Raw genomic sequence first — 19,257 nt, forward strand, 5'->3', positions numbered from 1 at the left:
TTAGGCAGGTGATGAGCAGAGCCTGGTTTTCAGAAGACATGGGTGTTTGCAGTTCTATCAAAAGAGTTCAATTTTTGTCTCATCAGACCGTATGATCTTTTACCTCATGCAGCCCTTTCATAAAACTTTGAAAAAATGGGGATTGGTAATATAGGCATAAATAGTGTCATTTTATTCTATTTCAAGATTGATCAGCAATCATACAGAATATGGCAGTCCTAGCCCTTTAAGAGCCACTCCCAGAAGGTTAAAATGGACACATTTCAAATATAAGCATGTGGGGTATCATTTTAGACTACTTCAAGGTCAGTGATTACGAATATTATGTTATCTTTGATTTTTGATCCCTGTGGACCTACATCTGGTGAAAAGTGACAATTTTCTATTACAATCTAGAATATTTAGTCTTTTAAATTAAGGCCTACATTTTAAAATGTCAAATATTTGACACAACTGTTCTTGTTTATTATGTACTTCTACCTCAAGAAGTAAATAATAGTATTTCTTATGATAGCCTAAATTAGGGCGGTTTATGCTAATTCAAACTTTTTCTCTTTTAATATCTTCTAGGGAAATACAGCCCATAAATAAATCATAATCGCTAATAACAAAATACCTGCATGTTACAGAAATTAACAGAAAAACTACCACTTACCTCTACCTTTAATATATACAGCTCTTACAAAACTTGAACATATTGTCAATTAATAACTGTCGATATTACTTTCAGACAGTTGATTAAACTATAGTTACTACTATCGCAGTTTCGTCCTTTCTAAATTCCTTCACGGCGGCACGGTGGCGCAGTGGGTAGCGCTGCTGCCTCGCAGTTGGGAGATCTGGGGACCTGGGTTCGATTCCTGGGTCCTCCCTGCGTGGAGTTTGCATGTTCTCCCCGTGTCTGCGTGGGTTTCCTCCGGGCGCTCCGGTTTCCTCCCACTGTCCAAAAGACATGCAGGTTAGGTGGATTGGCGATTTTAAATTGGCCCTAGTGTGTGCTTGGTGTGTGGGTGTGTTTGTGTGTGTCCTGCGGTGGGTTGGCACCCTGCCCAGGATTGTTTCCTGCCTTGTGCCCTGTGTTGGCTGGGATTGACTCCAGCAGACCCCCGTGACCCTGTGTTCGGATTCAGCGGGTTGGAAAATGGATGGATGGATGGATAAATTCCTTCACACGATACGGCGCCTCAGCAGTCAGTTAACATTGCCTATTGTGCAATCACACACATTTTGTTTATGCAGTCCTGCCACACTGTAGCTATGGAAACGAATAAACGATATGATTATTCTTAATCAATCGGTGAAACAATAAACCGGGCCTGGGGGTTGAAAGTGTGTAACAAAATGTAGGCAGTGCAGATCGGGCAGCAACTGAGCAGGTCTGCAAATGTGCAGGGCTTCGCATGCCTATACAAAAACTAATCTGCAAGCAGGCACAGAGCGTACTGGAGAAAGAAATTGTAGCTGTAGGGGAGGGCCATTTGATAATTTAATTTAAATATTAGCTTAAACTACAATGTCAATTTAAATTTATAGTGCAAAACGCTTCAATATTAATTTAATGTCAGTGCTGGAATATTTTCTATATATACGAGTGTAACACTTAGTGATTAATATCTTATATAACAGTAAAATGAACGGGAGTAAAGCGGAGGTTATTATACAACCGGAAGTACTTCCCCCCTTCCGTGCCACGAAAGCCCTCTATATATTTGTTATGTTAGAAGACGAGATGGCCTTAGTCTGCTCCTGTTTGAATTAGCTGGAAAGTATTTAGTGTGTAATTCATACACGGCAAAAGACGTAAGTACGTGCGGTTGTTGCAACATTAAGTGCCATTTAGTAAATATTGTAGCATTTTAGTCCCTTGAAAAAAGTCTTTGTCACTTTCAGTATGTTATTCAAGAGTACATACGCTTTATCTGTCCGTATGGTAACTGGAATGACAGCCGGTTTACTTTTAAAGTTCATAACGTATATATTTCATTATATAATCGGAACAAAGTTTAATGCAAGTAGAGAACAGGCCTTGTTTAATAGAGTTAACTTAATGTTTTGAAAGTCTATGGGCTGTAGGGTGGCACGGTGGTTACTATTGTCGCCAATATGAACGGACCAGGGTTACTTCCACAGTATAATGACGGGTCTCCTTGTTTGCGCGTGGCATTCGTGAGGGATTATGGAATCTTCCCATTTTAATTTAATAAAATGTATATAATAAACCATTACTGCTGAGAAATAAGCTGATGTCCTGCATCACGATTGGAAATCCCAGTTGTAGATGCTTTCGGGTTGTATCCGTACATTTTGCCCGACTTTTTTTTTTTTTTTTCCGCAGTTGACATTATAAATATACTAATGAGCAATTCGGAATAAAAACTGTAGTACGAAGTATAACGTTATATGTAGTAATTAAACAATTTCACAGTGTTTGAGGTATTGACAGTTTAAAGAGCCTGTTAACAGTAACTCGAAAACCAGTTACTTAGTCCAAGTTAAACTTGAAATTATCGGTACGCTAAAACGGTAAAATTCATCAGTGCTTTAAAATCACTGCAGCAGATTTTGCTTTACAGCTTTTTGTGTGCACATTTGAGCCAACAGCAGAGCATTATTATTTTATTATCTTTTTCAGTATATGATTTGTGCATTTGATTTCACATAATAACATAATTGATCTGTAATATTTTAGCTCCACAATCATAGCTTTTTGTTTGGCAAGTATAACTTTTGTGATGGTTTCAAAGTCTTTTTTTATCTGTAATGGAAAGTATGAGACTTTAGTATGCACAAACAGGAAAGTTCTTAACATTGCTTGGTTTATTTTGAAAACGTATTAGATACTTTTACTTTTATGACAGTAAGAAGTGTTTCACTTTAAAAAAAATAAATGAAAAGAGATAAAGTATTTTCTTTCAAAAGTACTCAAGTACAAAAAGTACATTTGATAATGAAAAGGTGCAAGTCTTTGTCTAGTGAACACATTTATTTTTTTTAAAAGCAACACTCACACAGTGTTTTTGCTATGTAAATGCAGTACAGAATAATGTATCCTGCCAATGCAGTCGAGCCATTGATCAGTACATAACTGAAGTCAGTGTCACGGTGATGACCTGCAGCATGGTACTAGTGTGAATATGAGTTGCGTTGTGCCTCCCCTGTTGGGATTCAGAGCAGCAGTGAATGAGGCACCCCTGCTCCAACGAGAACGCAATATAAAAATAAGTGAAACTCAAAACTGATTGGTTTTTATTATACTTCACCCTCAGTATAGGTGGTTTTTAGAAGAGCAATCATTTCATTAAATAGTAGTACAACAATTTCAGTATTATTGTTTGTCTTTAACAAGATTTCCCTTAAGAAAGCTTTGGTTTTGTTTGCTCAGTTTGATATCTGATTTTATCTTTAAATTACCCGATTGAGTACTCGTGTAAACTGTAGAATTAATCTCGAGGCATATAGTTAACTCTCCAATCTAACCAGATGTATACCAGTTGGCTGTCTCATAATATATATTCATATTTTAATGCACTTTTTAAATTCTACAGAATAACATTTTCTGAAACACATAAGCATTACACCAACTTGCACCAACACTCCAGTAATTCAACTACAATACAACATAACAAAATGGCAATTACAAATCTGAGAGTCTAAATTCTTCTAAATTGCATAAAATACTAATAACAAGGACAGCAGAGAGAAAACAAAAGTCACACACTTTGCAATTCAGTAGAAGACTGAATAATGTGTTAGTAATAGTCCAATGGTTTATTGTGATAAAATATACTGTGTATCACTACACAGTTCACTAATGCCCACAAAACGTTTTAGTCATTGTGGCTCTAGTAGATTCTGGCCAGTAGGGTAGTGTTTTGTAAGCTTTTCCTGAGCTCAGGTTCCATAAGGTAGCAACAGAAATTCTTCTCTGTTTGGAGGAAAGCTGGTGCCCATTTTTTAATTTTTTTTTTATTAGCTCTCTCATAACAAGGGACAGCAAGACCTTGGCATCACTCCCTTCATCCCTTGCAGGCCTGGAGATCTTGCTGGAACCTTGTGTCTGTGTTCTCCAGTTAATCTGCGACTTTTATGGCTGTACTCACTCTAGTGTTTCAATAATTGGGCTTGTTAAAAATCCATCAAAATATCTTGTTTGTACAACATATGGATATTTTTCATATAATATATTGCTTGTACTCATATAATATTGTTTGCGGAAAAATTAAAAGACAGTGCTTTTTGAACTTAAGTGGCCCTGTATATGATAGCTTTAAGAAAAGGAAAAAAAAAACTTAAGCATGCTTCTTTAAAATGAAAGGCTAATTCTTGAAAGAATAATTTTGTTTACTGCTTTTTTTCAAATACAACCATGAGGAAAGTGCACATTTGGTTTCCATTTCTAAACAGTTAGCATGAAGCATAGGAACAACCTATAAGTAGTGTAAGGAGCTTTTTTTTTTTTTTTTTTTTTTTTTTTTTTAAATGATATACGGCAATCGATTGGTTTTGTCTGAGCAACGCTGAACCATAAATTAAGTTGACAACACCCTTGATAGGTCTCTTTTAGGAAGTTATAATAATTTTGTCTGTGTAATGAGTAACGAGGACTTAATGAAAAATGTAATGAAGTAAAAAGTATGTTATTTGACCTAAAAATGTAATGGGGTACAAGCAAAATGAGCCCTAAATGAAAAACATTTACTCAAAGTATAATATCTGAAAAATGTACTGTGGTACCTCTGGTCACAACCATAAGTCGTTCCAAAACTCTGGACGCAACCCGAACGTAATTTCCCCATAAGATTGTATGTAAATACAATTAATCTGTTCCAGACCGTATGAACTTTATGTAAATATATATATTTTTTTAAGCACAAAAATAGTTAATTATACTATAGAATGCACAGTGTAATAGTAAACTAATGTAAAAACATTGAATAACACTGAGAAAACCTTGAACAACAGAGAAAACTAACACTGCAATAGTTCGCGCTATAGCACTACCAACCGCTGGCTAAAAATACTTTTTTTTTATGAGTTTTAAGCACAGGGGAAAAAAATGAACATTTGAAAAAATCCGTAATTTAATAAACCACCAAGAAAAGTAACATTGCAACAATGCACGCTATGAACCGATTGCTGTAAACAGAAATGAAAACAAAATCAAGCCCAGTGCATTCTTTAACTGCCTTCCTACCTTATGCGTCCAGCTCTCTCTCTCTCGCGCGCTGCCTGTGTGTGTGTGTCTGTCTCTCTCTCGCACTGCTTGTGTGTATGAGTGTCTTTCTCGTGCTGCCTGTGTGTGTGCGCGTCCACTGCCTGTGTGTGTGTGCAGCTCTCTGTCCCGCTGCTTGTGTGTGTGCGCGGCGCTCTCTCTCTCTCTCGTCCTGCCTGTGTGTGTGTGTGTCATGCTGTTTCGCTGTCTCGCTCTCTCTCTTGCTCGCTGTACTGGAAATGCACAGGGAGAGACTGAACATGTACAAACCGTATACAGAGTGTGTGGTCGTGAACCGAGGCAAAAGTTTGGCGAACTTTTTGGTCGTAAACCGATTTGTACGTGTACCGAGACGTTCGTGAACTGAGGTTCCACTGTACGATTTTATCCTTTAACAATAGCCACCATAATTTGAAGAAAAGAAAACTTGTGAATATCAAATTATGACAATGGGGCTGACTGGCATATTGCAGCAAGCAGCCCTCTTATACAGGTGCAGTTTTTCTCTGTCTTTTTTTTATAGGACAACTTTCTCCTTCTTTAAGATTATTAACCAATATATTTATTTTATAATTAATGATAACGTTAAAATGCGGCTTCTGGCTTGTTACTGTTAATCTTAAATGAATTTTTAAATTGAAGATATGCTGCTGTCATCGTAGACACAGACCTGGCTGGTAATTTTCTGGTAACTTGAAAGTTATCACAGCGTGAGGTTCGTAGGAATCTGACGACTGCCTATGTCTGTACCATCTGAAAACTAACATTGTAAAAATTAGACCCTTACGAACCGCTCGCTGTAAACACTTTTTTTTATGAGTTTTAAGCACAGGGGAAAAAAATGAAATGCCACTTCTTTTGCGAAACATTTCAAACCATCCTCTACTGGCTTTAAATTCCACACCTTCGCCACTCGAAGGATTTTTTTTTCAGCAAATCGCCATGAATCTTCCTGACTTTCGCGCATATGATCGGCTCGCTGGCCCCTGCAAGTTGCTTTTCGTTCAACCACACTAGCAACAGTTTTTCCACCTCTTCCAGCACTTGAGGCCTCTGCTTGGTTAACATTATAACTCCTTTTGCAACATCAGCTGTTTTGTTAGACCCTGTATATGGAAAAAAAGAAAATGGTAAACTGAGAATGGCAAATCATTGTCGTATACGAGCGCGTGTAGTGAAACTGGCCGCCAGTGTTTTTGTTCGCCACCAGAGCGTGTGGCCGTGAACAGATGCAAAATCGTAACCCGATTTGTACGTGTTCGGAAACCTTTGTGACCAGAGGTTCTACTGTACTTAAGTAAAGTAATAATGTAGTTGTACTTTATTTTACACCTCTGCTTATCCGTGACAGTGATCTAGAAGTGAGCAAAACCACAAAGGATAAACTCCTCAGATTGGTTAGTTTATTATAGTAGGGAGTTTTTAAAAAAAAATCAATTCATTTTGTATTAAAACCTTGTTTAATTTCTGAATTTGTGTTTAATATTTACTGAAGTTCAAAGTTTATATTGTTATATAAAGTATAGCTTGATTCTATAGGATTATGAAATTCTTTGGGCCTCCTGGTCAAACTGAATGCATCCCAGAGTTTCTTGTGTGGAAAGAAGTTAACACAACTGCTGCATGGAATACATTGTAAAATGATTGTATATATCGATTCTTAGTATTAGCTTTTTTTTCCCCCAGAAATCACAGCTTCCAATGTTTTCTGCAGCCAAATTAATTGTATTCTTTTCTTGCTTTTGGACTTTTTCTACAGTGTTTCTTGCGCAGCTGTTTTGGCCCAAGAATATTCTTGAGTCTTCTTGTTTAAGAGTTTCAAAAATCCAATAATATTTAATTCTGAGGACTGTGAAGGTCACTACTAAACCTTTGATTTTTTTTTTCTTCATATAAGTACTTCATGGTTGATTTTAAGGTATTATTTGGAGTTTTGTCATTTTTGAATTACTAACATTTCACCTTTAGTTTTTTAACTGACCCCAGGACATCTTCTTTAAGGAGTTGTTAAAATTTTGTTGAATTAACTTTTCTTTTTATCCCCACAATATTTACTGAAATTAATGACTGCAAATCATTAGAAATTCACCAATGTGTGTACTGATTGGCAGTGGTTTTTTCACTTGCTGCTTCTGCTTTTCTACTAATGTATTTTTGCTGTCCCTTTTTGTTGCAGAATGTATGATTTTTGTTCTAAGAGTCCTTAGCACTAGGTTCCAGAAGTTTTTGATGTATGCAAGTTGTGTTTTGCACATATTACAGATAGTCCCCAAGTTATGGACATCTGACATACAACTTACGAACGGGGCCGCAGTTGCCCCTTTATCTGTCTGGGGGATGCGACGCAGGCTCCTCAGTAACTGCCCGCTCCATCATCTTTGGCCTGGGGACGCTGCAAGCGGTGGCTGGACAGAGGCGGGGGGGGGGGGGGGGGGCGATTTCGCTGCTCGCGCAGTGTAGTGTCCCTTGGGCAGCTCCGGTTGATGAATGGGACGGTGGGGGCCGCACTCCATTCATTTTCAGTGGGCGGCTGGGTGCGTGGCAAGTGGTGACCCGAGGTTCATAGTCACTGGGGCCACAGCTACCGCTCGTGTGCAGGACGGAGGCTTGATGGGGCGTTTCACTGCCCACCCACCACACAGTCTTGCAGTGTCCCTTGAATGGCTGCTTTGTTTGTTCTTGGTGGGCGGCTGGTGATGCTGCAAGCAGTGACCCGGTTGTGACTAAACGAAGGCCATTGAGGGTGAATGGGTCGGCGGGGGTCAGCATTGTAGTGTGCCTCGGGTGGCTGCCTGTTGAATGGGGGCGGTGGTCAGCGATTCACTACCTGCCTTTGGCCGCAACCTGTTCGTTCTTGGTGGGTGGATGCTGCAGGCAGCATACTGTATGCAAGTGGAGGTGACTGTGTGGTGGGCAGGTGGGCCGCCCCATTCATTCTCAATAGCAAGACTGCTTGTACTGTTACGTACATAGCAGAAAGTTGTCTCTCGTCAGTACACCAGACGTGCTGACGAGGGGTGCCTTCCTGCTGTGATAGCGTGTACAGTGCTGTGCGGAAGGGCTCATCTTAACCTTTTGTCTTCACTCTTCAACAATGTCTCTGAAATACAAATCTGATGCAAGTGCTGGTGATACAGTAAAGAAGAGAAAAAACATCACCATGGAAAATAAAGTAGAAATAATAAGTTCAGGGAGAGGTGAAACTCCATCAGTCATTGGAAGAACACTTGGTTACAGTCGGTCAAAAATGGCATTTATTAAAATAATGTACCTGTTCCGACTTACATACAAATTCAACTTAAGAACAAACCTACAGTCACTATCTCATACGTAACCCGGGGACTGCCTGTATACATTTTTCTTTGCAAAGCCTATTTTTAAGGATATATTATGGACCTGTTGTCCATTACCCCTGTGTCAGCCAAAGCTTTCTTTACTCCTTTGAAGTGATAAGTGAATTTTACTTTTCATGTCTAACCAGTTGATAAGAAATTTTGTTGAGCCTTCCAGAGTTTGTCTTAACTTGACAGCTTTCCTTAACTTCAATTTCATGGTGATGTTTTTGATAAGATGTAAGCATTTTTAGATACCTCTGACAGCTTTTCTTTGATTGTAGAGTCAATTATCTCTATTTTCAAGCCTGTTCTCAGTTGCCCATGGATGACAGGAGATTCAGTTTCTTGAGAGGTTAGAATTGCTAGAATATGTAGTTAAATTTGAAACTGTATTCACATGGCCTTAATTAAAAACCTAATGAGTGAATCAGATTTTGAGGGCTTAAAATGTTAATAAAAAGCAGGGTACCCAAATGTTTTCACTTGTCACAGTCACTGTTTAAATATGCCATTTCACCAGGTGTACCTAAAGGTGTCAATACAACTTTATATCCGTGGCAAGCTATTTCACTTTTTTAAAGTATATTTTGTGAAGAAAAGATTCCATTCTTCAGGTTAGGTTGTGTAAATCTTTTAAATGTTAAACTTGGAGGACAGAGTCAATGAATTCATCTTTTACAGTGATTTTAAGCATGGACATTTCTAAGATTCTTGAAATGTTGGTTTTATGGTAATATAAGATACATGATGCATTAAGAACTAGTCTTTTTTTGGAGTCACTGAGGTGAAAGGAGTATTCACACATCAAGACTGTGGCTTAATTAGTTAGATTGGGCTCCAAGAGGTCTTATTATCAGAGGTAGGAAGAAGAGAAAGTTTTTCATACTCATGAAATAAATGTGTAAATTGGTGCAAACAGCATTTAAGACAGTAAGACCAATTGAACATAGTTTATAAAGGAAACAACAAGGCCTTCATAATTCTCATCAGCAACAAAGTTTACTTTTAAGTTGCTACTGAAGTCATAGATTTGTAATAGGAAAAAAAAACCCTTCTACAACTGCTATATAATCATTTAAAGAGAAGTACATGCTTAAGAATGTCCATTATGAGTCCTTTCTTAAATTCGTATTTAAAAAGGTGATATTGTAACATTAGATTAATTTTGAAATCCTTCAGTGGGCATCGCAGATTTCTGTCCTTCCATTTGCACACCATTGCAAACCTTACCTTGTATGCGGTATTCACTTATTTTAAAACATTATCATGTAATATTCACTATTATTTAACTATACTTTATACATTTGAAGCTGACACAGAAACTTTGCTTAAACTTTATTTTTATTAATTAAAAGCAAATAATATATAGATATCGATAATATTGTTTAACAATATAATATAAATAATAGATTTATAGAGAGATTGGGAACATGCACCGATAACACGTTTCTGTACCCACCACACAACGAACGACTAGGATTAGGACCCGAGTGAGTGACACCTCATCGCCACACTGGAACAGTGTGAGGTTTTTTTATGGAGGCTGGAGTACCAATTCTGCCAACAACCCCCAAGTTTTCCCTGTAAGTTGTATGACCTGGTTGTAGGGCTGGATGCAAATTAATGTCATACCTAGGACGAAGCAATTGCAAGTTAAGGGCCTTGCCCAACAGAGTAGAGTCACTTCTGGTATTTACGGTTTTCAAACTGGCAACCCTTCGATTGCCGGCACAGATCCCTAGCCTCGGAGCCACCACTCTGCTCAAATCAAACTTAATAGAACCAAAATTCAACCCAAAAGAAAGAAAGAGTAGAGCAAGCCAACAAAGCAAATCTTTGAGGCAGCAAGCAAGGAAAAGGTTTCTTTTCCCTCGATTATAGCAAATTATTCTAAAGTTTTATTGATTAGATCCTGCCATATTTAAAAAAATTTTAAACAGAATCGTCTGAGTGAGAGTTTGATTTTTTTCCTATTTCAGATAGTATAGGACACCAGTTACCCACTGACTTAAAAAGTGGTGGGTTGGGATTCTTCCAGTTGAGCAACATAAGTCTACGTGCTAGTAGTGAGGTAATTTTTTGGTTCCATATTCTGAGTGAATGAAGGGCAATTGGATTATTAGTGTATTGCCGATTATTTGTGTTTACTAGGACACAGAGCAGAGAATTCAGTGGTACCTCTGGTCACGACCGTAATTTGTTCTAAAACTCTGGATGCGACCTGATTTGGTTGCGACCCGAACGTAATTTCCCCATAAAATTGTATCTAAATACAATTAATTCATTCCAGACTGTACAAACTGTATGTAAATATATATTTTTTAAGCACAAAAATAGTTAATTATACCATAGAATGCACAGTGTACCATCCTCTACTGGCTTTAAATTCCTCACCTTCGCCACTCGAAGAGGGATTTTTTTTCAGCAAATTGCCATGAATCTTTCTGGCTTTCTCACATATGATCGGCTCACTTACGCTATTCCCTGCAAGTTGCTTCTCGTTCAACCACATTAGCAACAGTTTTTCCACCTCTTCCAGCACTTGAGGCCTCTGCTTGGTTAACATTATAACTCCTTTTGCAACATCAGTTGCTTTGTTAGACCCTGTATACACAAACAAAAGAAAATGGGAAACGGAGAATAGCAAATCATTGGCGCGTATGAACGCGCATAGGAAAACTGGCTGCCAGTGTTTTTGTTCGCCACTAGAGCATGTGGTCGTGGACAGATGCAAAATTTTGGCAAACTTTTTGATCGTAACCCAATTTCTACGTGTTCAGAAACGTTCGTGATCAGAGGTTCTACTGTATAAAGAAATACTGCAAGATTTTAATTCTATTGCAGACCAGGCTTGTGTATATTCATTGATTTGATTGGATGTCCAGGGGCCTCATGTATAAATGGTGCATATGCACAAAAATGTTGCGTATGACTGTTTCCACGCTCACTTCAAGATGTATAAAAACTAAACTTGGTGTAAAGCTACGCACATTCTCACACCAGCCTTACCCTGTACCTACACAAGTTTCTACTTGGTTTTGCAAACTGGCGGCACCTAGCATCAAAGCAGTGCTACTGTTCCTGTGTGGTTTCCCTTTCTTTTCTAGATTCACATCCCTGATGTGGCTTTATCAAATACACTACAAACTGCATATCGTTTATAAATTTAAGGCATCTGATGTAATCAGCTTGTAACAATGTACAGTGTATCCGGAAAGTATTCACAGCGCATCACTTTTTCCACATTTTTATGTTACAGCCTTATTCCAAAATGGATTAAATTCATTTTTTTTCCTCAGAATTCTACACACAACACCCCATAATGACGACGTGAAAAAAGTTTACTTGAAGTTTTTGCAAATTTATTAAAAATAAAAAACTGAGAAATCACACGTACATAAGTATTCACAGCCTTTGCTCAATACTTTGTTGATGCACCTTTGGCAGCAATTACAGCCTCAAGTCTTTTTGAATATGATGCCACAAGCTTGGCACACCTATCCTTGGCCAGTTTCGCCCATTCCTGTTTGCAGCACCTCTCAAGCTCCATCAGGTTGGATGGGAAGCGTCGGTGCACAGCCATTTTAAGATCTCTCCAGAGATGTTCAATCAGATTCAAGTCTGGGCTCTGTCTGGGCCACTCAAGGACATTCACAGAGTTGTCCTGAAGCCACTCCTTTGATATCTTGGCTGTGTGCTTAGGGTCGTTTTCCTGCTGAAAGATGAACCGTCGCCCCAGTCTGAGGTCAAGAGCGCTCTGGAGCTGGTTTTCATCCAGGATGTCTCTGTACATTGCTGCAGTCATCTTTCCCTTTATCCTGACTAGTCTCGCGGTCCCTGCCGCTGAAAAACATCCCCACAGCATGATGCTGCCTCCACCATGCTTCACTGTAGGGATGGTATTGGCCTGGTGATGAGCGGTGCCTGGTTTCCTCCAAACGTGACGCCTGGCATTCACACCAAAGAGTTCAATCTTTGTCTCGTCAGACCAGAGAATTTTCTTTCTCATGGTCTGAGAGTCCTTCAGGTGCCTTTTGGCAAACTCCAGGCAGGCTGCCATGTGCCTTTTACTAAGGAGTGGCTTCTGTCTGGCCACTCTACCATACTGGCCTGATTGGTGGATTGCTGCAGAGATGGTTGTCCTTCTGGAAGGTTCTCCTCTCTCCATAGAGGACCTCTGGAGTTCTGACAGAGTGACCATCGGGTTCTTAGTCACCTCCCTGACTAAGGCCCTTCTCCCCCAATCGCTCAGTTTAGATGGCCGACCAGCTCTAGGAAGAGTCCTGGTGGTTTCGAACCTCTTACAGATGATGGAGGCCACTGTGCTCATTTGGACCTTCAAAGCAGCAGAATTTTTTCTGTAACCTTCCCCAGATTTGTGCCTCAAGACAATCCTGTCTCGGATGTCTACAGACAATTCCTTTGACTTCATGCTTGGTTTGTGCTCGGAAATGAACTGTCAACTGTTTGACCTTATATAGACAGGTGTGTGCCTTTCCAAATCATGTCCAATCAACTAAATTTACCACTGGTGGACTCCAATTAAGCTGCAGAAACATCTCAAGGATGATCAGGGGAAACAGGATGCACCTGAGCTCAATTTTGAGCTTCATGGTAAAGGCTGTGAATACTTATGTACATGTGCTTTCTCAATTTTTTTATTTTTAATAAATTTGCAAAAATCTCAAACGTTTTTCACGTTGTCATTATGGGGTGTTGTGTGTAGAATTCTGAGGAAAAAATGAATCCATTTTGGAATAAGGCTGTAACATAACAAAATGTGGAAAAAGTGATGCGCTGTGAATACTTTCCAGATGCACTGTAATGGTCCATGGAATGGCCAAACTATTCCAAATACCATAGCTGTTTTAGCGTTGTTACTCTCAGTGCACTACTCAGAGTATTTTAACCTATTGAATATGAGTGTGGAATCACAGCTGTAAAGCAGCTGTTCAGAAAGCTCTACGGCGATTTGTGTCGAGAGTGCAGAGGATTATCGGGATACAGCATCTACTCTGGAGATCATTTATAGCACTCGATGCCTCGGCCATGAGCACAGTCTATTTGAACTTCACCCATTCACCAACTGCTTCAGAGCTTTTCCTGCACAAACCCCGATGTTCAGAAACAGCTTCATCCCAAGAGCTATAAATGCACTCAATCAGTCCATCCAGTGCTCCCGGTAGAACTGTTTGTACTTAGAATTACAATGACCTCACTGTAAACTTGCACTACAGTTGTAATGGCTGGCTTGATGACTGGCTTTAGATTTCCAAGAGCTATCTTCTCGGAGCTCTTAATATCATTTTTTAGATGAAATGCATTAAAGTATGTAAATTACATTAAATAATGTATACTGTTAATAAACATGTGGGCATGGTGGCACAGTGGTAGCGATGAGCTGGCGCTCTGTCCAGAGACTGGTTCTGTTTCGTTCTGTATGCTTGCTGGGAGTAGATGGATAGATGGATGGAATAATTAAACATGTAGTACGAAGACATTTCATTGTTCCTTCTAAGCTTACAGACTTGCAGTACAATCCCTATTAACTGGCCTCGCTTTAACCACTTTTAATCCAGAGTTGTTCTTTATATTATACAGTGGGGCAAAAAAGTATTTAGTCAGCCACCAATTGTGCAAGTTCTCCCACTTAAAAAGATGAGAGAGGCCTGTAATTTTCATCATAGGTATACCTCAACTATGAGAGACAAAATGAGAAAAAAAATCCAGAAAATCACATTGTCTGATTTTAAAGAATTTATTTGCAAATTATGGTGGAAAATAAGTATTTGGTCACCTACAAACAAGCAAGATTTCTGGCTCTTGCAGACCTGTAACCTCTTCTGTAAGAGGCTCCTCTTTCCTCCACTCGTTACCTGTATTAATGGCACCTGTTTGAACACATTATCAATATAAAAGACACCTGTCCACAACCTCAAACAGTCACACTCCAAACTCCACTATGGCCAAGACCAAAGAGCAGTCAAAGGACACCAGAAACAAAATTGCAGACCTGCACCAGGCTGGGAAGACTGAATCTGCAATAGGTAAGCAGCTTGGTGTGAAGAAATCAACTGTGGGAGCAATTATTAGAAAATGGAAGACATACAAGACCACTGATAATCTCCCTCGATCTGGGGCTCCACGCAAGATCTCACCCTGTGGGGTCAAAATGATCACAAGAACGGTGAGCAAAAATCCCAGAACCACACAGGAGGACCTAGTGAATGACCTGCAGAGAGCTGGGACCAAAGTAACAAAGGCTACCATCAGTAACACACTACGCCGCCAGGGACTCAAATCCTGCAGTGCCAGAAATGTCCCCCTGCATAAGCCAGTACATGTGTAGGCCCGTCTGAAGTTTGCTAGAGAGCATTTGGATGATCCAGAAGAGGATTGGGAGAATGTCATATGGTCAGATGAAACCAAAATAGAACTTTTTGGTAAAAACTCTACTCGTCGTGTTTGGAGGAGAAAGAATGCTGAGTAGCATCCAAAGAACACCATACCTACTGTAAAGCATGGGGGTGGAAACATCATGCTTTGGGGCTGTTTTTCTGCAAAGGGACCAGGACGACTGATCCGTGTAAAGGAAAGAATGAATGGGGCCATGTATCGTCAGATTTTGAGTGAAAACCTCCTTCCATTAGCAAGGGCATTGAAGATGAAACGTGGCTGGGTCTTTCAGCATGACAATGATCCCATACACGCCGCCCGGGTAACGAAGGAGTGGCTTCGTAAGACGCATTTCAAGGTCCTGGAGTGGCCTAGCCAGTCTCCAGATCTCAACCCCATAGAAAGTCTGTGTTGCCCAGTGACAGCCCCAAAACATCACTGCTCTAGAGGAGATCTGCATGGAGGAATGGGCCAAAATACCAGCAACAGTGTGTGAAAACCTTGTGAAGACTTACAGAAAACGTTTGACCTCTGTCATTGCCAACAAAGGGTATATAACAAAGTATTGTGATGAACTTTTGTTATTGACCAAATACTTTTTTTTCCACCATAATTTGCAAATAAATTCTTCAAAAATCAGACAATGTGATTTTCTGGATTTTTTTTTTCTCATTTTGTCTCTCATAGTTGAGGTATACCTATGATGAAAATTACAGGCCTCTCTCATCTTTTTAAGTGGGAGAACTTGCACAATTGGTGGCTGACTACTTTTTTGCCCCTCTGTATATGTATGCACTTCCTTCTTTCTTGGAAGGTGAGAGGGCTTCTACTTTCAGAGTGATTTCCGTTTACATATTGCTTTATGAATTTTCCATGGTGCCTTGTTCTTTCTATCTGGTGGCTCCCCTGCTTCTCCCATCGGGCTTTGCAACAGGGAAGTCACCCTACCTGCAGGTGCAGCTACCTTCCACACTGGTCCGGTAGCCCTCCGATCCCTGGCTACGTCGGTCTCCATCCGGATCAAGACTTGGGTTCTTTCCACAGGGGCCAGGGCGCTCACACTGGGGCTAAACCAGCCCAAAGCCTCCATGACTGCCGCTGCCTTTCGACGGCCAGTCGTCTTCAATACCGGTGACTCCAGCTCTGTGATCCCGGGAACCAATCGGCCACACATACTCGCTAAGCCGCTTGTGCGGCGATTATTTTTTTAAAAAGTGGCCTTTTTGATTTGAGTTGTGGTCCCGCTACACCACACTGTCTAGTCGTTGTACGAAAAAAAAAAATCCGTGTGCGAAATCGTGGATGAAGCCTTGTGGATATGGTTTCTTCAGGAATGTCGAAGAGGTACAGTACATACCTTAGAAATATTTTTCTTCATGAAAATAGGTATGCGTCGGATTAACCGGCCAAAATAGCAACCGACCATGGGTCCAGTGCCGAGGTGGCCGGTTAAGAGGGATTGTACTGTATATTGAAGAGCTTATTGTGTGGCGATTGGTTACGTGAAGAAAGAAAAGGAAGGACAGGAATTGGGGGATGGTATGCTTGAAAGAGACCGTACTTCTGCTTTATATTATTTCATCAAGGGTTGCGCATGTCCCAGCAAGCATCTTGCGGGAGGCAGGAACAATCTCTGGACGGGGCACCAGCTCATCACTACCACTGTGCCCCCATGTTTAATACATGCTTAATTCCTTTCATCATGAAAATGCTAATCAGGTTATACATCTTAGTATTTAAATTGTTCAGAGAGTTGTAATATCATGAATGTAATGTATTGTCTCCTGTCAGCATAAGAGAAAGCCCGTTTAAGAAGCACGTAGTGATTCACACACACAGAGCACATAGAAGAACACATACAATATGAAGTGTTTGGAGTGCTTATTCAGTTACGATGGGATCTGAGAAACTCTAGTAAATGTAACATTGATTTTAAGATTAAGTTTACAACATTCTACTTTAATGACAATAAACTGCGAGATTAAAGTGGACATTTCAACCTTTTATTTTTTTCCCCACTGTGTACCTATTTTTTTTTCTTTTCTCTGTACCCGAATATGCTTCCGTAAGACACTCAGACGTTGGGCTACGACTCACCTTTTCACGGTGACTTTGATATCTCACCACTTCTTGTTTATTTTGGGCACTATGCAACTTTCTGAACTTGAATTTTCAAGTGTCTCTGTCACTCTGTATCACTTGATCAACTTCCTTTTGTTGTTTATACCACTGCTTAAGCCAACAAATAGTATTTCTTAGTAGTTTTTCCTTGCCTCTGCATTCGCTGAAATTCTTTTCTTCACGTGCTTTTGCCATTGTCTTTTAATTAAACATTGAGCAGTGAAGGTGATAGTTATATTGATTTGCATATTAAAATATGCAAAATTATGGGAGGAGTCGGGGCAGGGCAGCAGGCACACGCACATGCGTTACTTTTCATACAGGTCTTTATGGCCTGTATATTTGCCGCCCAGTAATAACATTCAAAGTTAGGTAGTGCCATGCCCCTTTATGCTTTTAGTCTTTATAGAGTTGCATTTTGGATGTATGGATGTTTAGAATTCCAAATAAATTCGGTTATGATTGAATATAATTTCTTTAAAAAGATTTGTTAATGTATACGAGGATGGTTCGAAATAGGAAAAGATTGGGAAGGATGTTCATCTTAACAATGTTGATTCTACCTCCTAATTTGAGATGGAGGGTGGACCATCTATTCACATCTTGTTTAATTTTTTCTGTGCAGAGTGCAGACTTTTGTTGAAAAAGAGCTTTACTTGTGATATTTGCCCCTAGATATTTAAACTGATCTGCTGAGATAAATGAAAAGGTGTGCAGTCAAGTAGTCTGAGCTAGAGAGTTCACTGGAAAAAGCATTTTGAGTCCAGATATCTTTTGAAAATCTGCTAGTTCTTTTTGTACTGCTGGCACAGAATTTTGTGGGTCAGATATATACAGTACCATATCATGCATATAGTGATGTTTTATATTCAAGCCTTCTTGGAAAATCCCCTTTATCTCTGATGCATTTCAAAAGTAAATGGCAAATGGTTCAACTGCGTTTGCAAATAGCAGTGGTGACAGGGGATATACTTGTCAAATACCATGTTCTAGTTTAAAGTAGTCTGAAATAATGTTATTACAAACTGAGGCTTCTGGACTAGTATAGAGTAGTTAGTTCAATGCGCATATGTTTGGGCCGAACCCAAATTTGTTCAATGTGGTGAATAGTTAGTCCCATTCTACCATATAAAATGCGTTTTCTGCATGTAAAGGTAGTAAGATCTCTGCGGTGCTAAATTTAACGGGTTAATATTTTATATTAAACATTGAAGATTAGAAGCTAAGTGTTTGCCTTTAATAAATTCGGTTTTGGTTTTGTGATATTACAGATGGAAGCACTTTTTCAGTCCTAGTTAGAACTTTGGAGAGTATCTTAATTTCATTATTCAGGAGTGAGATTGATCTCTATGATGCACATTGTAGTAAGTCCGTATATTTCTTAGGAAAGACAAATTAATGCTTGGTGAAATGTTTGAGGGAAAATATTGTCTTTAGCTTCTGTAAATGTTACAAATAATAGTGAAGCTAACTTATTTGAAAATGTTTTACAAAATTTCACTGGGTAGCTGTGAAGTGAGTTTATAGCATCTAGTTATTCTGAGAGGTATATCCAGTTCCACAGCACTATCTAGTTGTAGTGTCTGTAATGAATCAAAAAACTGATTAGATTGTGTCTTATCTTTTTTTAGACTTCGTGGAATGTAAGGGTTATATTATAATATGTAGTACTGTGTAAATGTGTGGGTTATATTTGTATGGTCTATGATTTTTCTCCGTCTGTGTTGGTAATTGCTGTTATTGTATTGCAGACTTCCTGCTTGTGGATTTGTTGAGCCAAAGTCTTATTGGCTTTCTCACAGTGTTCATGATAATGATGTTGCGATTTAAAGCTGAGCTGTTCAGTTTTTTTTTTTTTTTTGTTTTTTATTTCGCCTTATACAATTTATTGTATTAGGAATTTTTTAGTTTTCACATACCCCTTGGGGTCAGAGTGCAGGGTCAGCCATTGTACAGCGCCCCTGGAGCAATTGAAGGTTAAGGGCCTTGCTCAAGGGCCCAGCAGAGTAGGATTTCTTTTTGGCATTGACAAGGATTCGAACCGGCAACCTTCAGGATACCAGCGCAGATCCTTACCCTCAGAGCCACCACTCTGCCCTATATCAAGAGTCAAGAGTTTAAGTTCTGTTTGCAAAATGTAACTTTTACTATTAAGTGCCTCATTTGGAGACCTTGCGTATTCTAGATGTATTC

At 39.4% G+C, this 19,257-nt stretch overlaps 1 protein-coding gene across 1 annotated transcript in view; it reads left to right on the forward strand.

Moving 5' to 3' along the window:
* The first annotated feature begins 1,666 nt into the window (after window positions 1–1,666).
* Window positions 1,667–19,257, forward strand: part of c6h7orf25 (chromosome 6 C7orf25 homolog) — a 28,469-nt gene continuing 10,878 nt past the window's right edge. Inside the window, exon 1 of the mRNA XM_028793055.2 lies at window positions 1,667–1,800. The gene's annotated coding sequence lies outside the window, so the exon portion shown is untranslated. The remainder of the gene's footprint in view (window positions 1,801–19,257) is intronic.

Source organism: Erpetoichthys calabaricus, chromosome 6 (assembly GCF_900747795.2).
Source record: "Erpetoichthys calabaricus chromosome 6, fErpCal1.3, whole genome shotgun sequence".
In the NCBI taxonomy this organism is placed as follows: Eukaryota; Metazoa; Chordata; class Cladistia; order Polypteriformes; family Polypteridae; genus Erpetoichthys; species Erpetoichthys calabaricus.